The sequence below is a fragment of the Phyllobates terribilis genome, unplaced genomic scaffold, assembly GCF_046119375.1.
Source record: "Phyllobates terribilis strain yellow unplaced genomic scaffold, ASM4611937v1 Scaffold_11__3_contigs__length_659146591, whole genome shotgun sequence".
Classification (NCBI taxonomy): domain Eukaryota; kingdom Metazoa; phylum Chordata; class Amphibia; order Anura; family Dendrobatidae; genus Phyllobates; species Phyllobates terribilis.
The window spans coordinates 573,387,035-573,412,478 of NW_027362771.1; the positions used below are offsets into that span (position 1 = coordinate 573,387,035).

A 25,444-nucleotide genomic window follows, 5' to 3' on the forward strand; every position below is an offset into this window, starting at 1 on the left:
AACTCATTCTCAACCACCCCTTTTTACACTAAAGTGTCAAGGGACTCAACAACTCATGGGTCCGGTAAGTTATTTGGATTCCCATTTCCTTTCTAATGGAAAAAGTTGTAGAATTGAATGGAAAAGTTCTAAGTTGGTGACAAAATCTCTCGAGAAAAGGAGGGAACAGTGCCCCGTGTGAGGCTCAAACTCACGACCTTCAGATTATGAGACTGACACGCTACCTACTGCGCTAACGAGGCAAGCTGTACCTGCAGATCTGCAGAAGTTTATTGTGCATAGCAGAAAACTTTTTTTTTTCATAATGTCACTGAGACATTAGAGCATCTTTTCCCATATGGTCTAGCGGTTAGGATTCCTGGCTCTCACCCAGGTGGCCCGGGTTTGACTCCCGGTATGGGAATGCATCTTTATCTTAGCTACTGCCACCATTCAAAGACTGACACGTGTTTTTCAATCAAAAATGTTTCTGGTAGATTTTCACTTTGCAACAAAAATACTTAACATTGGCGATGCATTATGACTTTTGCAAAAGATTTCCTTTTGTTTCATAGCTTAAGCCTTTTTCAACTACACAGTTTTACACAAAAGTGTCAAGGGACTCAACAAGCCATGTGTCCTGTCTGTCATTAGGGCTCCCATGTTCTTTCTAATCGGAAACAGTTTAGAACTGAATTGGAAAGTTCAGAGTTAGTGACAAAATCTCTTGAGAAAAGGAGGATGCCACGTGTGAGCAAAAAACTCATGATCTTCAAATTATTCAACTGACGTGCCAAAAACCTTGACCATGTAGCGTGTTTCAGCTCTTGTAATGTTGATGTTTTGTATTCAAAGCAAAACACTCTTTTTTTTTTTTTTTTACACCTGTCTTGCTGTTTACTGTACTGCTTACACCATGTGGAGAAAGACTTAGTTAGTATTCCTGGTTGACTGGTTCGATTCCTGCTATGGGAGAGACTTTTTTTTGGGGACTAGTGTCCACATTCCAAAGCCAACACGTGCCTTGCAGACAGAATCAGTTTAGGTTGGAACTGCTCTTTGCAGCCAAAAATGCAGACCACCAGGTTTTTTGGATATTTATTTGCACAAAAGCTTATTTGATGTCATATCTCAAACCATTCATATCTCTCACTTTTAATTCCTGGGTGTTAAGGGACTCAACAAGCCTTTATCCCTGTTTGTCATTGGAGCTCCCCTTCCATCAATTGGTGATATTTTGCTACTGAATGGAAAAGAGCTGTGACTCTCTAGCCAAGATGGTTGCAAAATCAGTTAAGGAAACACGGTACCAGTGCCCCATGTGAGAATCGAACTCATGACCTTCAGATTACGAGACTGACGCGCTACCTGCTGCGCTAACGAGGCAAAATGCACGTAATAATCTGCGGAAGTTGCTTGTGCAAAGCAGTACACCTCTTTTTTTTCATATTGTAAGTGAGCTGGTAGTACATCTTCTCCCATATGGTCTAGCGGTTAGGATTCCTGGTTTTCACCCAGGCGGCCTGGGTTCGACTCCTGGTATGGGAACGCATCCTTTTCTGCACCGCTGCCAACATTCAAAAACTGACGCGTGTTTTTTAGTCAAACGTATTTCAAGTAGGATTTGTTTTTTTCAGGCAAAAATGCTGAACGCCCGCGTTTTGGCACTTCATTCTGACCCTTCACACAAGATTCAATTTGGATTCGTAGCTCAACTCATTCTCAACCACCCCTTTTTACACTAAAGTGTCAAGGGACTCAACAACTCATGGGTCCGGTAAGTTATTTGGATTCCCATTTCCTTTCTAATGGAAAAAGTTGTAGAATTGAATGGAAAAGTTCTAAGTTGGTGACAAAATCTCTCGAGAAAAGGAGGGAACAGTGCCCCGTGTGAGGCTCAAACTCACGACCTTCAGATTATGAGACTGACACGCTACCTACTGCGCTAACGAGGCAAGCTGTACCTGCAGATCTGCAGAAGTTTATTGTGCATAGCAGAAAACTTTTTTTTTTCATAATGTCACTGAGACATTAGAGCATCTTTTCCCATATGGTCTAGCGGTTAGGATTCCTGGCTCTCACCCAGGTGGCCCGGGTTTGACTCCCGGTATGGGAATGCATCTTTATCTTAGCTACTGCCACCATTCAAAGACTGACACGTGTTTTTCAATCAAAAATGTTTCTGGTAGATTTTCACTTTGCAACAAAAATACTTAACATTGGCGATGCATTATGACTTTTGCAAAAGATTTCCTTTTGTTTCATAGCTTAAGCCTTTTTCAACTACACAGTTTTACACAAAAGTGTCAAGGGACTCAACAAGCCATGTGTCCTGTCTGTCATTAGGGCTCCCATGTTCTTTCTAATCGGAAACAGTTTAGAACTGAATTGGAAAGTTCAGAGTTAGTGACAAAATCTCTTGAGAAAAGGAGGATGCCACGTGTGAGCAAAAAACTCATGATCTTCAAATTATTCAACTGACGTGCCAAAAACCTTGACCATGTAGCGTGTTTCAGCTCTTGTAATGTTGATGTTTTGTATTCAAAGCAAAACACTCTTTTTTTTTTTTTTTTTACACCTGTCTTGCTGTTTACTGTACTGCTTACACCATGTGGAGAAAGACTTAGTTAGTATTCCTGGTTGACTGGTTCGATTCCTGCTATGGGAGAGACTTTTTTTTGGGGACTAGTGTCCACATTCCAAAGCCAACACGTGCCTTGCAGACAGAATCAGTTTACGTTGGAACTGCTCTTTGCAGCCAAAAATGCAGACCACCAGGTTTTTTGGATATTTATTTGCACAAAAGCTTATTTGATGTCATATCTCAAACCATTCATATCTCTCACTTTTAATTCCTGGGTGTTAAGGGACTCAACAAGCCTTTATCCCTGTTTGTCATTGGAGCTCCCCTTCCATCAATTGGTGATATTTTGCTACTGAATGGAAAAGAGCTGTGACTCTCTAGCCAAGATGGTTGCAAAATCAGTTAAGGAAACACGGTACCAGTGCCCCATGTGAGAATCGAACTCATGACCTTCAGATTACGAGACTGACGCGCTACCTGCTGCGCTAACGAGGCAAAATGCACGTAATAATCTGCGGAAGTTGCTTGTGCAAAGCAGTACACCTCTTTTTTTTCATATTGTAAGTGAGCTGGCAGTACATCTTCTCCCATATGGTCTAGCGGTTAGGATTCCTGGTTTTCACCCAGGCGGCCTGGGTTCGACTCCTGGTATGGGAACGCATCCTTTTCTGCACCGCTGCCAACATTCAAAAACTGACGCGTGTTTTTTAGTCAAACGTATTTCAAGTAGGATTTGTTTTTTTCAGGCAAAAATGCTGAACGCCCGCGTTTTGGCACTTCATTCTGACCCTTCACACAAGATTCAATTTGGATTCGTAGCTCAACTCATTCTCAACCACCCCTTTTTACACTAAAGTGTCAAGGGACTCAACAACTCATGGGTCCGGTAAGTTATTTGGATTCCCATTTCCTTTCTAATGGAAAAAGTTGTAGAATTGAATGGAAAAGTTCTAAGTTGGTGACAAAATCTCTCGAGAAAAGGAGGGAACAGTGCCCCGTGTGAGGCTCAAACTCACGACCTTCAGATTATGAGACTGACACGCTACCTACTGCGCTAACGAGGCAAGCTGTACCTGCAGATCTGCAGAAGTTTATTGTGCATAGCAGAAAACTTTTTTTTTTCATAATGTCACTGAGACATTAGAGCATCTTTTCCCATATGGTCTAGCGGTTAGGATTCCTGGCTCTCACCCAGGTGGCCCGGGTTTGACTCCCGGTATGGGAATGCATCTTTATCTTAGCTACTGCCACCATTCAAAGACTGACACGTGTTTTTCAATCAAAAATGTTTCTGGTAGATTTTCACTTTGCAACAAAAATACTTAACATTGGCGATGCATTATGACTTTTGCAAAAGATTTCCTTTTGTTTCATAGCTTAAGCCTTTTTCAACTACACAGTTTTACACAAAAGTGTCAAGGGACTCAACAAGCCATGTGTCCTGTCTGTCATTAGGGCTCCCATGTTCTTTCTAATCGGAAACAGTTTAGAACTGAATTGGAAAGTTCAGAGTTAGTGACAAAATCTCTTGAGAAAAGGAGGATGCCACGTGTGAGCAAAAAACTCATGATCTTCAAATTATTCAACTGACGTGCCAAAAACCTTGACCATGTAGCGTGTTTCAGCTCTTGTAATGTTGATGTTTTGTATTCAAAGCAAAACACTCTTTTTTTTTTTTTTTTACACCTGTCTTGCTGTTTACTGTACTGCTTACACCATGTGGAGAAAGACTTAGTTAGTATTCCTGGTTGACTGGTTCGATTCCTGCTATGGGAGAGACTTTTTTTTGGGGACTAGTGTCCACATTCCAAAGCCAACACGTGCCTTGCAGACAGAATCAGTTTAGGTTGGAACTGCTCTTTGCAGCCAAAAATGCAGACCACCAGGTTTTTTGGATATTTATTTGCACAAAAGCTTATTTGATGTCATATCTCAAACCATTCATATCTCTCACTTTTAATTCCTGGGTGTTAAGGGACTCAACAAGCCTTTATCCCTGTTTGTCATTGGAGCTCCCCTTCCATCAATTGGTGATATTTTGCTACTGAATGGAAAAGAGCTGTGACTCTCTAGCCAAGATGGTTGCAAAATCAGTTAAGGAAACACGGTACCAGTGCCCCATGTGAGAATCGAACTCATGACCTTCAGATTACGAGACTGACGCGCTACCTGCTGCGCTAACGAGGCAAAATGCACGTAATAATCTGCGGAAGTTGCTTGTGCAAAGCAGTACACCTCTTTTTTTTCATATTGTAAGTGAGCTGGCAGTACATCTTCTCCCATATGGTCTAGCGGTTAGGATTCCTGGTTTTCACCCAGGCGGCCTGGGTTCGACTCCTGGTATGGGAACGCATCCTTTTCTGCACCGCTGCCAACATTCAAAAACTGACGCGTGTTTTTTAGTCAAACGTATTTCAAGTAAGATTTGTTTTTTTCAGGCAAAAATGCTGAACGCCCGCGTTTTGGCACTTCATTCTGACCCTTCACACAAGATTCAATTTGGATTCGTAGCTCAACTCATTCTCAACCACCCCTTTTTACACTAAAGTGTCAAGGGACTCAACAACTCATGGGTCCGGTAAGTTATTTGGATTCCCATTTCCTTTCTAATGGAAAAAGTTGTAGAATTGAATGGAAAAGTTCTAAGTTGGTGACAAAATCTCTCGAGAAAAGGAGGGAACAGTGCCCCGTGTGAGGCTCGAACTCACGACCTTCAGATTATGAGACTGACACGCTACCTACTGCGCTAACGAGGCAAGCTGTACCTGCAGATCTGCAGAAGTTTATTGTGCATAGCAGAAAACTTTTTTTTTTCATAATGTCACTGAGACATTAGAGCATCTTTTCCCATATGGTCTAGCGGTTAGGATTCCTGGCTCTCACCCAGGTGGCCCGGGTTTGACTCCCGGTATGGGAATGCATCTTTATCTTAGCTACTGCCACCATTCAAAGACTGACACGTGTTTTTCAATCAAAAATGTTTCTGGTAGATTTTCACTTTGCAACAAAAATACTTAACATTGGCGATGCATTATGACTTTTGCAAAAGATTTCCTTTTGTTTCATAGCTTAAGCCTTTTTCAACTACACAGTTTTACACAAAAGTGTCAAGGGACTCAACAAGCCATGTGTCCTGTCTGTCATTAGGGCTCCCATGTTCTTTCTAATCGGAAACAGTTTAGAACTGAATTGGAAAGTTCAGAGTTAGTGACAAAATCTCTTGAGAAAAGGAGGATGCCACGTGTGAGCAAAAAACTCATGATCTTCAAATTATTCAACTGACGTGCCAAAAACCTTGACCATGTAGCGTGTTTCAGCTCTTGTAATGTTGATGTTTTGTATTCAAAGCAAAACACTCTTTTTTTTTTTTTTTTTTTTTTTTTACACCTGTCTTGCTGTTTACTGTACTGCTTACACCATGTGGAGAAAGACTTAGTTAGTATTCCTGGTTGACTGGTTCGATTCCTGCTATGGGAGAGACTTTTTTTTGGGGACTAGTGTCCACATTCCAAAGCCAACACGTGCCTTGCAGACAGAATCAGTTTAGGTTGGAACTGCTCTTTGCAGCCAAAAATGCAGACCACCAGGTTTTTTGGATATTTATTTGCACAAAAGCTTATTTGATGTCATATCTCAAACCATTCATATCTCTCACTTTTAATTCCTGGGTGTTAAGGGACTCAACAAGCCTTTATCCCTGTTTGTCATTGGAGCTCCCCTTCCATCAATTGGTGATATTTTGCTACTGAATGGAAAAGAGCTGTGACTCTCTAGCAAAGATGGTTGCAAAATCAGTTAAGGAAACACGGTACCAGTGCCCCATGTGAGAATCGAACTCATGACCTTCAGATTACGAGACTGACGCGCTACCTGCTGCGCTAACGAGGCAAAATGCACGTAATAATCTGCGGAAGTTGCTTGTGCAAAGCAGTACACCTCTTTTTTTTCATATTGTAAGTGAGCTGGCAGTACATCTTCTCCCATATGGTCTAGCGGTTAGGATTCCTGGTTTTCACCCAGGCGGCCTGGGTTCGACTCCTGGTATGGGAACGCATCCTTTTCTGCACCGCTGCCAACATTCAAAAACTGACGCGTGTTTTTTAGTCAAACGTATTTCAAGTAGGATTTGTTTTTTTCAGGCAAAAATGCTGAACGCCCGCGTTTTGGCACTTCATTCTGACCCTTCACACAAGATTCAATTTGGATTCGTAGCTCAACTCATTCTCAACCACCCCTTTTTACACTAAAGTGTCAAGGGACTCAACAACTCATGGGTCCGGTAAGTTATTTGGATTCCCATTTCCTTTCTAATGGAAAAAGTTGTAGAATTGAATGGAAAAGTTCTAAGTTGGTGACAAAATCTCTCGAGAAAAGGAGGGAACAGTGCCCCGTGTGAGGCTCAAACTCACGACCTTCAGATTATGAGACTGACACGCTACCTACTGCGCTAACGAGGCAAGCTGTACCTGCAGATCTGCAGAAGTTTATTGTGCATAGCAGAAAACTTTTTTTTTTCATAATGTCACTGAGACATTAGAGCATCTTTTCCCATATGGTCTAGCGGTTAGGATTCCTGGCTCTCACCCAGGTGGCCCGGGTTTGACTCCCGGTATGGGAATGCATCTTTATCTTAGCTACTGCCACCATTCAAAGACTGACACGTGTTTTTCAATCAAAAATGTTTCTGGTAGATTTTCACTTTGCAACAAAAATACTTAACATTGGCGATGCATTATGACTTTTGCAAAAGATTTCCTTTTGTTTCATAGCTTAAGCCTTTTTCAACTACACAGTTTTACACAAAAGTGTCAAGGGACTCAACAAGCCATGTGTCCTGTCTGTCATTAGGGCTCCCATGTTCTTTCTAATCGGAAACAGTTTAGAACTGAATTGGAAAGTTCAGAGTTAGTGACAAAATCTCTTGAGAAAAGGAGGATGCCACGTGTGAGCAAAAAACTCATGATCTTCAAATTATTCAACTGACGTGCCAAAAACCTTGACCATGTAGCGTGTTTCAGCTCTTGTAATGTTGATGTTTTGTATTCAAAGCAAAACACTCTTTTTTTTTTTTTTTTTACACCTGTCTTGCTGTTTACTGTACTGCTTACACCATGTGGAGAAAGACTTAGTTAGTATTCCTGGTTGACTGGTTCGATTCCTGCTATGGGAGAGACTTTTTTTTGGGGACTAGTGTCCACATTCCAAAGCCAACACGTGCCTTGCAGACAGAATCAGTTTACGTTGGAACTGCTCTTTGCAGCCAAAAATGCAGACCACCAGGTTTTTTGGATATTTATTTGCACAAAAGCTTATTTGATGTCATATCTCAAACCATTCATATCTCTCACTTTTAATTCCTGGGTGTTAAGGGACTCAACAAGCCTTTATCCCTGTTTGTCATTGGAGCTCCCCTTCCATCAATTGGTGATATTTTGCTACTGAATGGAAAAGAGCTGTGACTCTCTAGCCAAGATGGTTGCAAAATCAGTTAAGGAAACACGGTACCAGTGCCCCATGTGAGAATCGAACTCATGACCTTCAGATTACGAGACTGACGCGCTACCTGCTGCGCTAACGAGGCAAAATGCACGTAATAATCTGCGGAAGTTGCTTGTGCAAAGCAGTACACCTCTTTTTTTTCATATTGTAAGTGAGCTGGCAGTACATCTTCTCCCATATGGTCTAGCGGTTAGGATTCCTGGTTTTCACCCAGGCGGCCTGGGTTCGACTCCTGGTATGGGAACGCATCCTTTTCTGCACCGCTGCCAACATTCAAAAACTGACGCGTGTTTTTTAGTCAAACGTATTTCAAGTAGGATTTGTTTTTTTCAGGCAAAAATGCTGAACGCCCGCGTTTTGGCACTTCATTCTGACCCTTCACACAAGATTCAATTTGGATTCGTAGCTCAACTCATTCTCAACCACCCCTTTTTACACTAAAGTGTCAAGGGACTCAACAACTCATGGGTCCGGTAAGTTATTTGGATTCCCATTTCCTTTCTAATGGAAAAAGTTGTAGAATTGAATGGAAAAGTTCTAAGTTGGTGACAAAATCTCTCGAGAAAAGGAGGGAACAGTGCCCCGTGTGAGGCTCAAACTCACGACCTTCAGATTATGAGACTGACACGCTACCTACTGCGCTAACGAGGCAAGCTGTACCTGCAGATCTGCAGAAGTTTATTGTGCATAGCAGAAAACTTTTTTTTTTCATAATGTCACTGAGACATTAGAGCATCTTTTCCCATATGGTCTAGCGGTTAGGATTCCTGGCTCTCACCCAGGTGGCCCGGGTTTGACTCCCGGTATGGGAATGCATCTTTATCTTAGCTACTGCCACCATTCAAAGACTGACACGTGTTTTTCAATCAAAAATGTTTCTGGTAGATTTTCACTTTGCAACAAAAATACTTAACATTGGCGATGCATTATGACTTTTGCAAAAGATTTCCTTTTGTTTCATAGCTTAAGCCTTTTTCAACTACACAGTTTTACACAAAAGTGTCAAGGGACTCAACAAGCCATGTGTCCTGTCTGTCATTAGGGCTCCCATGTTCTTTCTAATCGGAAACAGTTTAGAACTGAATTGGAAAGTTCAGAGTTAGTGACAAAATCTCTTGAGAAAAGGAGGATGCCACGTGTGAGCAAAAAACTCATGATCTTCAAATTATTCAACTGACGTGCCAAAAACCTTGACCATGTAGCGTGTTTCAGCTCTTGTAATGTTGATGTTTTGTATTCAAAGCAAAACACTCTTTTTTTTTTTTTTTTACACCTGTCTTGCTGTTTACTGTACTGCTTACACCATGTGGAGAAAGACTTAGTTAGTATTCCTGGTTGACTGGTTCGATTCCTGCTATGGGAGAGACTTTTTTTTGGGGACTAGTGTCCACATTCCAAAGCCAACACGTGCCTTGCAGACAGAATCAGTTTAGGTTGGAACTGCTCTTTGCAGCCAAAAATGCAGACCACCAGGTTTTTTGGATATTTATTTGCACAAAAGCTTATTTGATGTCATATCTCAAACCATTCATATCTCTCACTTTTAATTCCTGGGTGTTAAGGGACTCAACAAGCCTTTATCCCTGTTTGTCATTGGAGCTCCCCTTCCATCAATTGGTGATATTTTGCTACTGAATGGAAAAGAGCTGTGACTCTCTAGCCAAGATGGTTGCAAAATCAGTTAAGGAAACACGGTACCAGTGCCCCATGTGAGAATCGAACTCATGACCTTCAGATTACGAGACTGACGCGCTACCTGCTGCGCTAACGAGGCAAAATGCACGTAATAATCTGCGGAAGTTGCTTGTGCAAAGCAGTACACCTCTTTTTTTTCATATTGTAAGTGAGCTGGCAGTACATCTTCTCCCATATGGTCTAGCGGTTAGGATTCCTGGTTTTCACCCAGGCGGCCTGGGTTCGACTCCTGGTATGGGAACGCATCCTTTTCTGCACCGCTGCCAACATTCAAAAACTGACGCGTGTTTTTTAGTCAAACGTATTTCAAGTAGGATTTGTTTTTTTCAGGCAAAAATGCTGAACGCCCGCGTTTTGGCACTTCATTCTGACCCTTCACACAAGATTCAATTTGGATTCGTAGCTCAACTCATTCTCAACCACCCCTTTTTACACTAAAGTGTCAAGGGACTCAACAACTCATGGGTCCGGTAAGTTATTTGGATTCCCATTTCCTTTCTAATGGAAAAAGTTGTAGAATTGAATGGAAAAGTTCTAAGTTGGTGACAAAATCTCTCGAGAAAAGGAGGGAACAGTGCCCCGTGTGAGGCTCAAACTCACGACCTTCAGATTATGAGACTGACACGCTACCTACTGCGCTAACGAGGCAAGCTGTACCTGCAGATCTGCAGAAGTTTATTGTGCATAGCAGAAAACTTTTTTTTTTCATAATGTCACTGAGACATTAGAGCATCTTTTCCCATATGGTCTAGCGGTTAGGATTCCTGGCTCTCACCCAGGTGGCCCGGGTTTGACTCCCGGTATGGGAATGCATCTTTATCTTAGCTACTGCCACCATTCAAAGACTGACACGTGTTTTTCAATCAAAAATGTTTCTGGTAGATTTTCACTTTGCAACAAAAATACTTAACATTGGCGATGCATTATGACTTTTGCAAAAGATTTCCTTTTGTTTCATAGCTTAAGCCTTTTTCAACTACACAGTTTTACACAAAAGTGTCAAGGGACTCAACAAGCCATGTGTCCTGTCTGTCATTAGGGCTCCCATGTTCTTTCTAATCGGAAACAGTTTAGAACTGAATTGGAAAGTTCAGAGTTAGTGACAAAATCTCTTGAGAAAAGGAGGATGCCACGTGTGAGCAAAAAACTCATGATCTTCAAATTATTCAACTGACGTGCCAAAAACCTTGACCATGTAGCGTGTTTCAGCTCTTGTAATGTTGATGTTTTGTATTCAAAGCAAAACACTCTTTTTTTTTTTTTTTTTACACCTGTCTTGCTGTTTACTGTACTGCTTACACCATGTGGAGAAAGACTTAGTTAGTATTCCTGGTTGACGGGTATGATTCCTGCTATGGGAGAGACTTTTTTTTGGGGACTAGTGTCCACATTCCAAAGCCAACACGTGCCTTGCAGACAGAATCAGTTTAGGTTGGAACTGCTCTTTGCAGCCAAAAATGCAGACCACCAGGTTTTTTGGATATTTATTTGCACAAAAGCTTATTTGATGTCATATCTCAAACCATTCATATCTCTCACTTTTAATTCCTGGGTGTTAAGGGACTCAACAAGCCTTTATCCCTGTTTGTCATTGGAGCTCCCCTTCCATCAATTGGTGATATTTTGCTACTGAATGGAAAAGAGCTGTGACTCTCTAGCCAAGATGGTTGCAAAATCAGTTAAGGAAACACGGTACCAGTGCCCCATGTGAGAATCGAACTCATGACCTTCAGATTACGAGACTGACGCGCTACCTGCTGCGCTAACGAGGCAAAATGCACGTAATAATCTGCGGAAGTTGCTTGTGCAAAGCAGTACACCTCTTTTTTTTCATATTGTAAGTGAGCTGGCAGTACATCTTCTCCCATATGGTCTAGCGGTTAGGATTCCTGGTTTTCACCCAGGCGGCCTGGGTTCGACTCCTGGTATGGGAACGCATCCTTTTCTGCACCGCTGCCAACATTCAAAAACTGACGCGTGTTTTTTAGTCAAACGTATTTCAAGTAGGATTTGTTTTTTTCAGGCAAAAATGCTGAACGCCCGCGTTTTGGCACTTCATTCTGACCCTTCACACAAGATTCAATTTGGATTCGTAGCTCAACTCATTCTCAACCACCCCTTTTTACACTAAAGTGTCAAGGGACTCAACAACTCATGGGTCCGGTAAGTTATTTGGATTCCCATTTCCTTTCTAATGGAAAAAGTTGTAGAATTGAATGGAAAAGTTCTAAGTTGGTGACAAAATCTCTCGAGAAAAGGAGGGAACAGTGCCCCGTGTGAGGCTCGAACTCACGACCTTCAGATTATGAGACTGACACGCTACCTACTGCGCTAACGAGGCAAGCTGTACCTGCAGATCTGCAGAAGTTTATTGTGCATAGCAGAAAACTTTTTTTTTTCATAATGTCACTGAGACATTAGAGCATCTTTTCCCATATGGTCTAGCGGTTAGGATTCCTGGCTCTCACCCAGGTGGCCCGGGTTTGACTCCCGGTATGGGAATGCATCTTTATCTTAGCTACTGCCACCATTCAAAGACTGACACGTGTTTTTCAATCAAAAATGTTTCTGGTAGATTTTCACTTTGCAACAAAAATACTTAACATTGGCGATGCATTATGACTTTTGCAAAAGATTTCCTTTTGTTTCATAGCTTAAGCCTTTTTCAACTACACAGTTTTACACAAAAGTGTCAAGGGACTCAACAAGCCATGTGTCCTGTCTGTCATTAGGGCTCCCATGTTCTTTCTAATCGGAAACAGTTTAGAACTGAATTGGAAAGTTCAGAGTTAGTGACAAAATCTCTTGAGAAAAGGAGGATGCCACGTGTGAGCAAAAAACTCATGATCTTCAAATTATTCAACTGACGTGCCAAAAACCTTGACCATGTAGCGTGTTTCAGCTCTTGTAATGTTGATGTTTTGTATTCAAAGCAAAACACTCTTTTTTTTTTTTTTTTTTTTTTTTTTACACCTGTCTTGCTGTTTACTGTACTGCTTACACCATGTGGAGAAAGACTTAGTTAGTATTCCTGGTTGACTGGTTCGATTCCTGCTATGGGAGAGACTTTTTTTTGGGGACTAGTGTCCACATTCCAAAGCCAACACGTGCCTTGCAGACAGAATCAGTTTAGGTTGGAACTGCTCTTTGCAGCCAAAAATGCAGACCACCAGGTTTTTTGGATATTTATTTGCACAAAAGCTTATTTGATGTCATATCTCAAACCATTCATATCTCTCACTTTTAATTCCTGGGTGTTAAGGGACTCAACAAGCCTTTATCCCTGTTTGTCATTGGAGCTCCCCTTCCATCAATTGGTGATATTTTGCTACTGAATGGAAAAGAGCTGTGACTCTCTAGCCAAGATGGTTGCAAAATCAGTTAAGGAAACACGGTACCAGTGCCCCATGTGAGAATCGAACTCATGACCTTCAGATTACGAGACTGACGCGCTACCTGCTGCGCTAACGAGGCAAAATGCACGTAATAATCTGCGGAAGTTGCTTGTGCAAAGCAGTACACCTCTTTTTTTTCATATTGTAAGTGAGCTGGCAGTACATCTTCTCCCATATGGTCTAGCGGTTAGGATTCCTGGTTTTCACCCAGGCGGCCTGGGTTCGACTCCTGGTATGGGAACGCATCCTTTTCTGCACCGCTGCCAACATTCAAAAACTGACGCGTGTTTTTTAGTCAAACGTATTTCAAGTAGGATTTGTTTTTTTCAGGCAAAAATGCTGAACGCCCGCGTTTTGGCACTTCATTCTGACCCTTCACACAAGATTCAATTTGGATTCGTAGCTCAACTCATTCTCAACCACCCCTTTTTACACTAAAGTGTCAAGGGACTCAACAACTCATGGGTCCGGTAAGTTATTTGGATTCCCATTTCCTTTCTAATGGAAAAAGTTGTAGAATTGAATGGAAAAGTTCTAAGTTGGTGACAAAATCTCTCGAGAAAAGGAGGGAACAGTGCCCCGTGTGAGGCTCGAACTCACGACCTTCAGATTATGAGACTGACACGCTACCTACTGCGCTAACGAGGCAAGCTGTACCTGCAGATCTGCAGAAGTTTATTGTGCATAGCAGAAAACTTTTTTTTTTCATAATGTCACTGAGACATTAGAGCATCTTTTCCCATATGGTCTAGCGGTTAGGATTCCTGGCTCTCACCCAGGTGGCCCGGGTTTGACTCCCGGTATGGGAATGCATCTTTATCTTAGCTACTGCCACCATTCAAAGACTGACACGTGTTTTTCAATCAAAAATGTTTCTGGTAGATTTTCATTTTGCAACAAAAATACTTAACATTGGCGATGCATTATGACTTTTGCAAAAGATTTCCTTTTGTTTCATAGCTTAAGCCTTTTTCAACTACACAGTTTTACACAAAAGTGTCAAGGGACTCAACAAGCCATGTGTCCTGTCTGTCATTAGGGCTCCCATGTTCTTTCTAATCGGAAACAGTTTAGAACTGAATTGGAAAGTTCAGAGTTAGTGACAAAATCTCTTGAGAAAAGGAGGATGCCACGTGTGAGCAAAAAACTCATGATCTTCAAATTATTCAACTGACGTGCCAAAAACCTTGACCATGTAGCGTGTTTCAGCTCTTGTAATGTTGATGTTTTGTATTCAAAGCAAAACACTCTTTTTTTTTTTTTTTTTACACCTGTCTTGCTGTTTACTGTACTGCTTACACCATGTGGAGAAAGACTTAGTTAGTATTCCTGGTTGACTGGTTCGATTCCTGCTATGGGAGAGACTTTTTTTTGGGGACTAGTGTCCACATTCCAAAGCCAACACGTGCCTTGCAGACAGAATCAGTTTAGGTTGGAACTGCTCTTTGCAGCCAAAAATGCAGACCACCAGGTTTTTTGGATATTTATTTGCACAAAAGCTTATTTGATGTCATATCTCAAACCATTCATATCTCTCACTTTTAATTCCTGGGTGTTAAGGGACTCAACAAGCCTTTATCCCTGTTTGTCATTGGAGCTCCCCTTCCATCAATTGGTGATATTTTGCTACTGAATGGAAAAGAGCTGTGACTCTCTAGCCAAGATGGTTGCAAAATCAGTTAAGGAAACACGGTACCAGTGCCCCATGTGAGAATCGAACTCATGACCTTCAGATTACGAGACTGACGCGCTACCTGCTGCGCTAACGAGGCAAAATGCACGTAATAATCTGCGGAAGTTGCTTGTGCAAAGCAGTACACCTCTTTTTTTTCATATTGTAAGTGAGCTGGCAGTACATCTTCTCCCATATGGTCTAGCGGTTAGGATTCCTGGTTTTCACCCAGGCGGCCTGGGTTCGACTCCTGGTATGGGAACGCATCCTTTTCTGCACCGCTGCCAACATTCAAAAACTGACGCGTGTTTTTTAGTCAAACGTATTTCAAGTAGGATTTGTTTTTTTCAGGCAAAAATGCTGAACGCCCGCGTTTTGGCACTTCATTCTGACCCTTCACACAAGATTCAATTTGGATTCGTAGCTCAACTCATTCTCAACCACCCCTTTTTACACTAAAGTGTCAAGGGACTCAACAACTCATGGGTCCGGTAAGTTATTTGGATTCCCATTTCCTTTCTAAAGGAAAAAGTTGTAGAATTGAATGGAAAAGTTCTAAGTTGGTGACAAAATCTCTCGAGAAAAGGAGGGAACAGTGCCCCGTGTGAGGCTCGAACTCACGACCTTCAGATTATGAGACTGACACGCTACCTACTGCGCTAACGAGGCAAGCTGTACCTGCAGATCTGCAGAAGTTTATTGTGCATAGCAGAAAACTTTTTTTTTTCATAATGTCACTGAGACATTAGAGCATCTTTTCCCATATGGTCTAGCGGTTAGGATTCCTGGCTCTCACCCAGGTGGCCCGGGTTTGACTCCCGGTATGGGAATGCATCTTTATCTTAGCTACTGCCACCATTCAAAGACTGACACGTGTTTTTCAATCAAAAATGTTTCTGGTAGATTTTCACTTTGCAACAAAAATACTTAACATTGGCGATGCATTATGACTTTTGCAAAAGATTTCCTTTTGTTTCATAGCTTAAGCCTTTTTCAACTACACAGTTTTACACAAAAGTGTCAAGGGACTCAACAAGCCATGTGTCCTGTCTGTCATTAGGGCTCCCATGTTCTTTCTAATCGGAAACAGTTTAGAACTGAATTGGAAAGTTCAGAGTTAGTGACAAAATCTCTTGAGAAAAGGAGGATGCCACGTGTGAGCAAAAAACTCATGATCTTCAAATTATTCAACTGACGTGCCAAAAACCTTGACCATGTAGCGTGTTTCAGCTCTTGTAATGTTGATGTTTTGTATTCAAAGCAAAACACTCTTTTTTTTTTTTTTTTTACACCTGTCTTGCTGTTTACTGTACTGCTTACACCATGTGGAGAAAGACTTAGTTAGTATTCCTGGTTGACTGGTTCGATTCCTGCTATGGGAGAGACTTTTTTTTGGGGACTAGTGTCCACATTCCAAAGCCAACACGTGCCTTGCAGACAGAATCAGTTTAGGTTGGAACTGCTCTTTGCAGCCAAAAATGCAGACCACCAGGTTTTTTGGATATTTATTTGCACAAAAGCTTATTTGATGTCATATCTCAAACCATTCATATCTCTCACTTTTAATTCCTGGGTGTTAAGGGACTCAACAAGCCTTTATCCCTGTTTGTCATTGGAGCTCCCCTTCCATCAATTGGTGATATTTTGCTACTGAATGGAAAAGAGCTGTGACTCTCTAGCCAAGATGGTTGCAAAATCAGTTAAGGAAACACGGTACCAGTGCCCCATGTGAGAATCGAACTCATGACCTTCAGATTACGAGACTGACGCGCTACCTGCTGCGCTAACGAGGCAAAATGCACGTAATAATCTGCGGAAGTTGCTTGTGCAAAGCAGTACACCTCTTTTTTTTCATATTGTAAGTGAGCTGGCAGTACATCTTCTCCCATATGGTCTAGCGGTTAGGATTCCTGGTTTTCACCCAGGCGGCCTGGGTTCGACTCCTGGTATGGGAACGCATCCTTTTCTGCACCGCTGCCAACATTCAAAAACTGACGCGTGTTTTTTAGTCAAACGTATTTCAAGTAGGATTTGTTTTTTTCAGGCAAAAATGCTGAACGCCCGCGTTTTGGCACTTCATTCTGACCCTTCACACAAGATTCAATTTGGATTCGTAGCTCAACTCATTCTCAACCACCCCTTTTTACACTAAAGTGTCAAGGGACTCAACAACTCATGGGTCCGGTAAGTTATTTGGATTCCCATTTCCTTTCTAATGGAAAAAGTTGTAGAATTGAATGGAAAAGTTCTAAGTTGGTGACAAAATCTCTCGAGAAAAGGAGGGAACAGTGCCCCGTGTGAGGCTCGAACTCACGACCTTCAGATTATGAGACTGACACGCTACCTACTGCGCTAACGAGGCAAGCTGTACCTGCAGATCTGCAGAAGTTTATTGTGCATAGCAGAAAACTTTTTTTTTTCATAATGTCACTGAGACATTAGAGCATCTTTTCCCATATGGTCTAGCGGTTAGGATTCCTGGCTCTCACCCAGGTGGCCCGGGTTTGACTCCCGGTATGGGAATGCATCTTTATCTTAGCTACTGCCACCATTCAAAGACTGACACGTGTTTTTCAATCAAAAATGTTTCTGGTAGATTTTCATTTTGCAACAAAAATACTTAACATTGGCGATGCATTATGACTTTTGCAAAAGATTTCCTTTTGTTTCATAGCTTAAGCCTTTTTCAACTACACAGTTTTACACAAAAGTGTCAAGGGACTCAACAAGCCATGTGTCCTGTCTGTCATTAGGGCTCCCATGTTCTTTCTAATCGGAAACAGTTTAGAACTGAATTGGAAAGTTCAGAGTTAGTGACAAAATCTCTTGAGAAAAGGAGGATGCCACGTGTGAGCAAAAAACTCATGATCTTCAAATTATTCAACTGACGTGCCAAAAACCTTGACCATGTAGCGTGTTTCAGCTCTTGTAATGTTGATGTTTTGTATTCAAAGCAAAACACTCTTTTTTTTTTTTTTTTTACACCTGTCTTGCTGTTTACTGTACTGCTTACACCATGTGGAGAAAGACTTAGTTAGTATTCCTGGTTGACTGGTTCGATTCCTGCTATGGGAGAGACTTTTTTTTGGGGACTAGTGTCCACATTCCAAAGCCAACACGTGCCTTGCAGACAGAATCAGTTTAGGTTGGAACTGCTCTTTGCAGCCAAAAATGCAGACCACCAGGTTTTTTGGATATTTATTTGCACAAAAGCTTATTTGATGTCATATCTCAAACCATTCATATCTCTCACTTTTAATTCCTGGGTGTTAAGGGACTCAACAAGCCTTTATCCCTGTTTGTCATTGGAGCTCCCCTTCCATCAATTGGTGATATTTTGCTACTGAATGGAAAAGAGCTGTGACTCTCTAGCCAAGATGGTTGCAAAATCAGTTAAGGAAACACGGTACCAGTGCCCCATGTGAGAATCGAACTCATGACCTTCAGATTACGAGACTGACGCGCTACCTGCTGCGCTAACGAGGCAAAATGCACGTAATAATCTGCGGAAGTTGCTTGTGCAAAGCAGTACACCTCTTTTTTTTCATATTGTAAGTGAGCTGGCAGTACATCTTCTCCCATATGGTCTAGCGGTTAGGATTCCTGGTTTTCACCCAGGCGGCCTGGGTTCGACTCCTGGTATGGGAACGCATCCTTTTCTGCACCGCTGCCAACATTCAAAAACTGACGCGTGTTTTTTAGTCAAACGTATTTCAAGTAGGATTTGTTTTTTTCAGGCAAAAATGCTGAACGCCCGCGTTTTGGCACTTCATTCTGACCCTTCACACAAGATTCAATTTGGATTCGTAGCTCAACTCATTCTCAACCACCCCTTTTTACACTAAAGTGTCAAGGGACTCAACAACTCATGGGTCCGGTAAGTTATTTGGATTCCCATTTCCTTTCTAATGGAAAAAGTTGTAGAATTGAATGGAAAAGTTCTAAGTTGGTGACAAAATCTCTCGAGAAAAGGAGGGAACAGTGCCCCGTGTGAGGCTCGAACTCACGACCTTCAGATTATGAGACTGACACGCTACCTACTGCGCTAACGAGGCAAGCTGTACCTGCAGATCTGCAGAAGTTTATTGTGCATAGCAGAAAACTTTTTTTTTTCATAATGTCACTGAGACATTAGAGCATCTTTTCCCATATGGTCTAGCGGTTAGGATTCCTGGCTCTCACCCAGGTGGCCCGGGTTTGACTCCCGGTATGGGAATGCATCTTTATCTTAGCTACTGCCACCATTCAAAGACTGACACGTGTTTTTCAATCAAAAATGTTTCTGGTAGATTTTCATTTTGCAACAAAAATACTTAACATTGGCGATGCATTATGACTTTTGCAAAAGATTTCCTTTTGTTTCATAGCTTAAGCCTTTTTCAACTACACAGTTTTACACAAAAGTGTCAAGGGACTCAACAAGCCATGTGTCCTGTCTGTCATTAGGGCTCCCATGTTCTTTCTAATCGGAAACAGTTTAGAACTGAATTGGAAAGTTCAGAGTTAGTGACAAAATCTCTTGAGAAAAGGAGGATGCCACGTGTGAGCAAAAAACTCATGATCTTCAAATTATTCAACTGACGTGCCAAAAACCTTGACCATGTAGCGTGTTTCAGCTCTTGTAATGTTGATGTTTTGTATTCAAAGCAAAACACTCTTTTTTTTTTTTTTTTTACACCTGTCTTGCTGTTTACTGTACTGCTTACACCATGTGGAGAAAGACTTAGTTAGTATTCCTGGTTGACTGGTTCGATTCCTGCTATGGGAGAGACTTTTTTTTGGGGACTAGTGTCCACATTCCAAAGCCAACACGTGCCTTGCAGACAGAATCAGTTTAGGTTGGAACTGCTCTTTGCAGCCAAAAATGCAGACCACCAGGTTTTTTGGATATTTATTTGCACAAAAGCTTATTTGATGTCATATCTCAAACCATTCATATCTCTCACTTTTAATTCCTGGGTGTTAAGGGACTCAACAAGCCTTTATCCCTGTTTGTCATTGGAGCTCCCCTTCCATCAATTGGTGATATTTTGCTACTGAATGGAAAAGAGCTGTGACTCTCTAGCCAAGATGGTTGCAAAATCAGTTAAGGAAACACGGTACCAGTGCCCCATGTGAGAATCGAACTCATGACCTTCAGATTACGAGACTGACGCGCTACCTGCTGCGCTAACGAGGCAAAATGCACGTAATAATCTGCGGAAGTTGCTTGTGCAAAGCAGTACACCTCTTTTTTTTCATATTGTAAGTGAGCTGGCAGTACATCTTCTCCCATATGGTCTAGCGGTTAGGATTCCTGGTTTTCACCCAGGCGGCCTGGGTTCGACTCCTGGTATGGGAACGCATCCTTTTCTGCACCGCTGCCAACATTCAAAAACTGACGCGTGTTTTTTAGTCAAACGTATTTCAAGTAGGATTTGTTTTTTTCAGGCAAAAATGCTGAACGCCCGCGTTTTGGCACTTCATTCTGACCCTTCACACAAGATTCAATTTGGATTCGTAGCTCAACTCATTCTCAACCACCCCTTTTTACACTAAAGTGTCAAGGGACTCAACAACTCATGGGTCCGGTAAGTTATTTGGATTCCCATTTCCTTTCTAAAGGAAAAAGTTGTAGAATTGAATGGAAAAGTTCTAAGTTGGTGACAAAATCTCTCGAGAAAAGGAGGGAACAGTGCCCCGTGTGAGGCTCGAACTCACGACCTTCAGATTATGAGACTGACACGCTACCTACTGCGCTAACGAGGCAAGCTGTACCTGCAGATCTGCAGAAGTTTATTGTGCATAGCAGAAAACTTTTTTTTTTCATAATGTCACTGAGACATTAGAGCATCTTTTCCCATATGGTCTAGCGGTTAGGATTCCTGGCTCTCACCCAGGTGGCCCGGGTTTGACTCCCGGTATGGGAATGCATCTTTATCTTAGCTACTGCCACCATTCAAAGACTGACACGTGTTTTTCAATCAAAAATGTTTCTGGTAGATTTTCACTTTGCAACAAAAATACTTAACATTGGCGATGCATTATGACTTTTGCAAAAGATTTCCTTTTGTTTCATAGCTTAAGCCTTTTTCAACTACACAGTTTTACACAAAAGTGTCAAGGGACTCAACAAGCCATGTGTCCTGTCTGTCATTAGGGCTCCCATGTTCTTTCTAATCGGAAACAGTTTAGAACTGAATTGGAAAGTTCAGAGTTAGTGACAAAATCTCTTGAGAAAAGGAGGATGCCACGTGTGAGCAAAAAACTCATGATCTTCAAATTATTCAACTGACGTGCCAAAAACCTTGACCATGTAGCGTGTTTCAGCTCTTGTAATGTTGATGTTTTGTATTCAAAGCAAAACACTCTTTTTTTTTTTTTTTTTACACCTGTCTTGCTGTTTACTGTACTGCTTACACCATGTGGAGAAAGACTTAGTTAGTATTCCTGGTTGACTGGTTCGATTCCTGCTATGGGAGAGACTTTTTTTTGGGGACTAGTGTCCACATTCCAAAGCCAACACGTGCCTTGCAGACAGAATCAGTTTAGGTTGGAACTGCTCTTTGCAGCCAAAAATGCAGACCACCAGGTTTTTTGGATATTTATTTGCACAAAAGCTTATTTGATGTCATATCTCAAACCATTCATATCTCTCACTTTTAATTCCTGGGTGTTAAGGGACTCAACAAGCCTTTATCCCTGTTTGTCATTGGAGCTCCCCTTCCATCAATTGGTGATATTTTGCTACTGAATGGAAAAGAGCTGTGACTCTCTAGCCAAGATGGTTGCAAAATCAGTTAAGGAAACACGGTACCAGTGCCCCATGTGAGAATCGAACTCATGACCTTCAGATTACGAGACTGACGCGCTACCTGCTGCGCTAACGAGGCAAAATGCACGTAATAATCTGCGGAAGTTGCTTGTGCAAAGCAGTACACCTCTTTTTTTTCATATTGTAAGTGAGCTGGCAGTACATCTTCTCCCATATGGTCTAGCGGTTAGGATTCCTGGTTTTCACCCAGGCGGCCTGGGTTCGACTCCTGGTATGGGAACGCATCCTTTTCTGCACCGCTGCCAACATTCAAAAACTGACGCGTGTTTTTTAGTCAAACGTATTTCAAGTAGGATTTGTTTTTTTCAGGCAAAAATGCTGAACGCCCGCGTTTTGGCACTTCATTCTGACCCTTCACACAAGATTCAATTTGGATTCGTAGCTCAACTCATTCTCAACCACCCCTTTTTACACTAAAGTGTCAAGGGACTCAACAACTCATGGGTCCGGTAAGTTATTTGGATTCCCATTTCCTTTCTAATGGAAAAAGTTGTAGAATTGAATGGAAAAGTTCTAAGTTGGTGACAAAATCTCTCGAGAAAAGGAGGGAACAGTGCCCCGTGTGAGGCTCGAACTCACGACCTTCAGATTATGAGACTGACACGCTACCTACTGCGCTAACGAGGCAAGCTGTACCTGCAGATCTGCAGAAGTTTATTGTGCATAGCAGAAAACTTTTTTTTTTCATAATGTCACTGAGACATTAGAGCATCTTTTCCCATATGGTCTAGCGGTTAGGATTCCTGGCTCTCACCCAGGTGGCCCGGGTTTGACTCCCGGTATGGGAATGCATCTTTATCTTAGCTACTGCCACCATTCAAAGACTGACACGTGTTTTTCAATCAAAAATGTTTCTGGTAGATTTTCATTTTGCAACAAAAATACTTAACATTGGCGATGCATTATGACTTTTGCAAAAGATTTCCTTTTGTTTCATAGCTTAAGCCTTTTTCAACTACACAGTTTTACACAAAAGTGTCAAGGGACTCAACAAGCCATGTGTCCTGTCTGTCATTAGGGCTCCCATGTTCTTTCTAATCGGAAACAGTTTAGAACTGAATTGGAAAGTTCAGAGTTAGTGACAAAATCTCTTGAGAAAAGGAGGATGCCACGTGTGAGCAAAAAACTCATGATCTTCAAATTATTCAACTGACGTGCCAAAAACCTTGACCATGTAGCGTGTTTCAGCTCTTGTAATGTTGATGTTTTGTATTCAAAGCAAAACACTCTTTTTTTTTTTTTTTTTACACCTGTCTTGCTGTTTACTGTACTGCTTACACCATGTGGAGAAAGACTTAGTTAGTATTCCTGGTTGACTGGTTCGATTCCTGCTATGGGAGAGACTTTTTTTTGGGGACTAGTGTCCACATTCCAAAGCCAACACGTGCCTTGCAGACAGAATCAGTTTAGGTTGGAACTGCTCTTTGCAGCCAAAAATGCAGACCACCAGGTTTTTTGGATATTTATTTGCACAAAAGCTTATTTGATGTCATATCTCAAACCATTCATATCTCTCACTTTTAATTCCTGGGTGTTAAGGGACTCAACAAGCCTTTATCCCTGTTTGTCATTGGAGCTCCCCTTCCATCAATTGGTGATATTTTGCTACTGAATGGAAAAGAGCTGTGACTCTCTAGCCAAGATGGTTGCAAAATCAGTTAAGGAAACACGGTACCAGTGCCCCATGTGAGAATCGAACTCATGACCTTCAGATTACGAGACTGACGCGCTACCTGCTGCGCTAACGAGGCAAAATGCACGTAATAATCTGCGGAAGTTGCTTGTGCAAAGCAGTACACCTCTTTTTTTTCATATTGTAAGTGAGCTGGCAGTACATCTTCTCCCATATGGTCTAGCGGTTAGGATTCCTGGTTTTCACCCAGGCGGCCTGGGTTCGACTCCTGGTATGGGAACGCATCCTTTTCTGCACCGCTGCCAACATTCAAAAACTGACGCGTGTTTTTTAGTCAAACGTATTTCAAGTAGGATTTGTTTTTTTCAGGCAAAAATGCTGAACGCCCGCGTTTTGGCACTTCATTCTGACCCTTCACACAAGATTCAATTTGGATTCGTAGCTCAACTCATTCTCAACCACCCCTTTTTACACTAAAGTGTCAAGGGACTCAACAACTCATGGGTCCGGTAAGTTATTTGGATTCCCATTTCCTTTCTAAAGGAAAAAGTTGTAGAATTGAATGGAAAAGTTCTAAGTTGGTGACAAAATCTCTCGAGAAAAGGAGGGAACAGTGCCCCGTGTGAGGCTCGAACTCACGACCTTCAGATTATGAGACTGACACGCTACCTACTGCGCTAACGAGGCAAGCTGTACCTGCAGATCTGCAGAAGTTTATTGTGCATAGCAGAAAACTTTTTTTTTTCATAATGTCACTGAGACATTAGAGCATCTTTTCCCATATGGTCTAGCGGTTAGGATTCCTGGCTCTCACCCAGGTGGCCCGGGTTTGACTCCCGGTATGGGAATGCATCTTTATCTTAGCTACTGCCACCATTCAAAGACTGACACGTGTTTTTCAATCAAAAATGTTTCTGGTAGATTTTCACTTTGCAACAAAAATACTTAACATTGGCGATGCATTATGACTTTTGCAAAAGATTTCCTTTTGTTTCATAGCTTAAGCCTTTTTCAACTACACAGTTTTACACAAAAGTGTCAAGGGACTCAACAAGCCATGTGTCCTGTCTGTCATTAGGGCTCCCATGTTCTTTCTAATCGGAAACAGTTTAGAACTGAATTGGAAAGTTCAGAGTTAGTGACAAAATCTCTTGAGAAAAGGAGGATGCCACGTGTGAGCAAAAAACTCATGATCTTCAAATTATTCAACTGACGTGCCAAAAACCTTGACCATGTAGCGTGTTTCAGCTCTTGTAATGTTGATGTTTTGTATTCAAAGCAAAACACTCTTTTTTTTTTTTTTTTTACACCTGTCTTGCTGTTTACTGTACTGCTTACACCATGTGGAGAAAGACTTAGTTAGTATTCCTGGTTGACTGGTTCGATTCCTGCTATGGGAGAGACTTTTTTTTGGGGACTAGTGTCCACATTCCAAAGCCAACACGTGCCTTGCAGACAGAATCAGTTTAGGTTGGAACTGCTCTTTGCAGCCAAAAATGCAGACCACCAGGTTTTTTGGATATTTATTTGCACAAAAGCTTATTTGATGTCATATCTCAAACCATTCATATCTCTCACTTTTAATTCCTGGGTGTTAAGGGACTCAACAAGCCTTTATCCCTGTTTGTCATTGGAGCTCCCCTTCCATCAATTGGTGATATTTTGCTACTGAATGGAAAAGAGCTGTGACTCTCTAGCCAAGATGGTTGCAAAATCAGTTAAGGAAACACGGTACCAGTGCCCCATGTGAGAATCGAACTCATGACCTTCAGATTACGAGACTGACGCGCTACCTGCTGCGCTAACGAGGCAAAATGCACGTAATAATCTGCGGAAGTTGCTTGTGCAAAGCAGTACACCTCTTTTTTTTCATATTGTAAGTGAGCTGGCAGTACATCTTCTCCCATATGGTCTAGCGGTTAGGATTCCTGGTTTTCACCCAGGCGGCCTGGGTTTGACTCCTGGTATGGGAACGCATCCTTTTCTGCACCGCTGCCAACATTCAAAAACTGACGCGTGTTTTTTAGTCAAACGTATTTCAAGTAGGATTTGTTTTTTTCAGGCAAAAATGCTGAACGCCCGCGTTTTGGCACTTCATTCTGACCCTTCACACAAGATTCAATTTGGATTCGTAGCTCAACTCATTCTCAACCACCCCTTTTTACACTAAAGT

General features: G+C 41.8%; 14 non-coding genes across 14 annotated transcripts; all 14 read left to right on the forward strand.

The window, feature by feature from the left end:
• The first annotated feature begins 1,455 nt into the window (after window positions 1-1,455).
• Window positions 1,456-1,527, forward strand: TRNAE-UUC (transfer RNA glutamic acid (anticodon UUC)). Its single transcript has one exon. It is a non-coding gene; the product is annotated as a tRNA-Glu (tRNA).
• A 1,621-nt stretch (window positions 1,528-3,148) lies between these two features.
• Window positions 3,149-3,220, forward strand: TRNAE-UUC (transfer RNA glutamic acid (anticodon UUC)). Its single transcript has one exon. It is a non-coding gene; the product is annotated as a tRNA-Glu (tRNA).
• Window positions 3,221-4,840: 1,620 nt separating this feature from the next.
• On the forward strand, window positions 4,841-4,912 carry TRNAE-UUC (transfer RNA glutamic acid (anticodon UUC)). The gene has a single exon. It is a non-coding gene; the product is annotated as a tRNA-Glu (tRNA).
• Window positions 4,913-6,541: 1,629 nt separating this feature from the next.
• On the forward strand, window positions 6,542-6,613 carry TRNAE-UUC (transfer RNA glutamic acid (anticodon UUC)). Its single transcript has one exon. It is a non-coding gene; the product is annotated as a tRNA-Glu (tRNA).
• A 1,621-nt stretch (window positions 6,614-8,234) lies between these two features.
• TRNAE-UUC (transfer RNA glutamic acid (anticodon UUC)) lies at window positions 8,235-8,306 on the forward strand. Its single transcript has one exon. It is a non-coding gene; the product is annotated as a tRNA-Glu (tRNA).
• A 1,620-nt stretch (window positions 8,307-9,926) lies between these two features.
• Window positions 9,927-9,998, forward strand: TRNAE-UUC (transfer RNA glutamic acid (anticodon UUC)). Its single transcript has one exon. It is a non-coding gene; the product is annotated as a tRNA-Glu (tRNA).
• Window positions 9,999-11,619: 1,621 nt separating this feature from the next.
• TRNAE-UUC (transfer RNA glutamic acid (anticodon UUC)) lies at window positions 11,620-11,691 on the forward strand. Its single transcript has one exon. It is a non-coding gene; the product is annotated as a tRNA-Glu (tRNA).
• Window positions 11,692-13,321: 1,630 nt separating this feature from the next.
• Window positions 13,322-13,393, forward strand: TRNAE-UUC (transfer RNA glutamic acid (anticodon UUC)). The gene has a single exon. It is a non-coding gene; the product is annotated as a tRNA-Glu (tRNA).
• A 1,621-nt stretch (window positions 13,394-15,014) lies between these two features.
• TRNAE-UUC (transfer RNA glutamic acid (anticodon UUC)) lies at window positions 15,015-15,086 on the forward strand. The gene has a single exon. It is a non-coding gene; the product is annotated as a tRNA-Glu (tRNA).
• Window positions 15,087-16,707: 1,621 nt separating this feature from the next.
• On the forward strand, window positions 16,708-16,779 carry TRNAE-UUC (transfer RNA glutamic acid (anticodon UUC)). The gene has a single exon. It is a non-coding gene; the product is annotated as a tRNA-Glu (tRNA).
• Window positions 16,780-18,400: 1,621 nt separating this feature from the next.
• On the forward strand, window positions 18,401-18,472 carry TRNAE-UUC (transfer RNA glutamic acid (anticodon UUC)). Its single transcript has one exon. It is a non-coding gene; the product is annotated as a tRNA-Glu (tRNA).
• A 1,621-nt stretch (window positions 18,473-20,093) lies between these two features.
• Window positions 20,094-20,165, forward strand: TRNAE-UUC (transfer RNA glutamic acid (anticodon UUC)). Its single transcript has one exon. It is a non-coding gene; the product is annotated as a tRNA-Glu (tRNA).
• Window positions 20,166-21,786: 1,621 nt separating this feature from the next.
• On the forward strand, window positions 21,787-21,858 carry TRNAE-UUC (transfer RNA glutamic acid (anticodon UUC)). Its single transcript has one exon. It is a non-coding gene; the product is annotated as a tRNA-Glu (tRNA).
• A 1,621-nt stretch (window positions 21,859-23,479) lies between these two features.
• TRNAE-UUC (transfer RNA glutamic acid (anticodon UUC)) lies at window positions 23,480-23,551 on the forward strand. The gene has a single exon. It is a non-coding gene; the product is annotated as a tRNA-Glu (tRNA).
• Window positions 23,552-25,444: the final 1,893 nt, after the last annotated feature.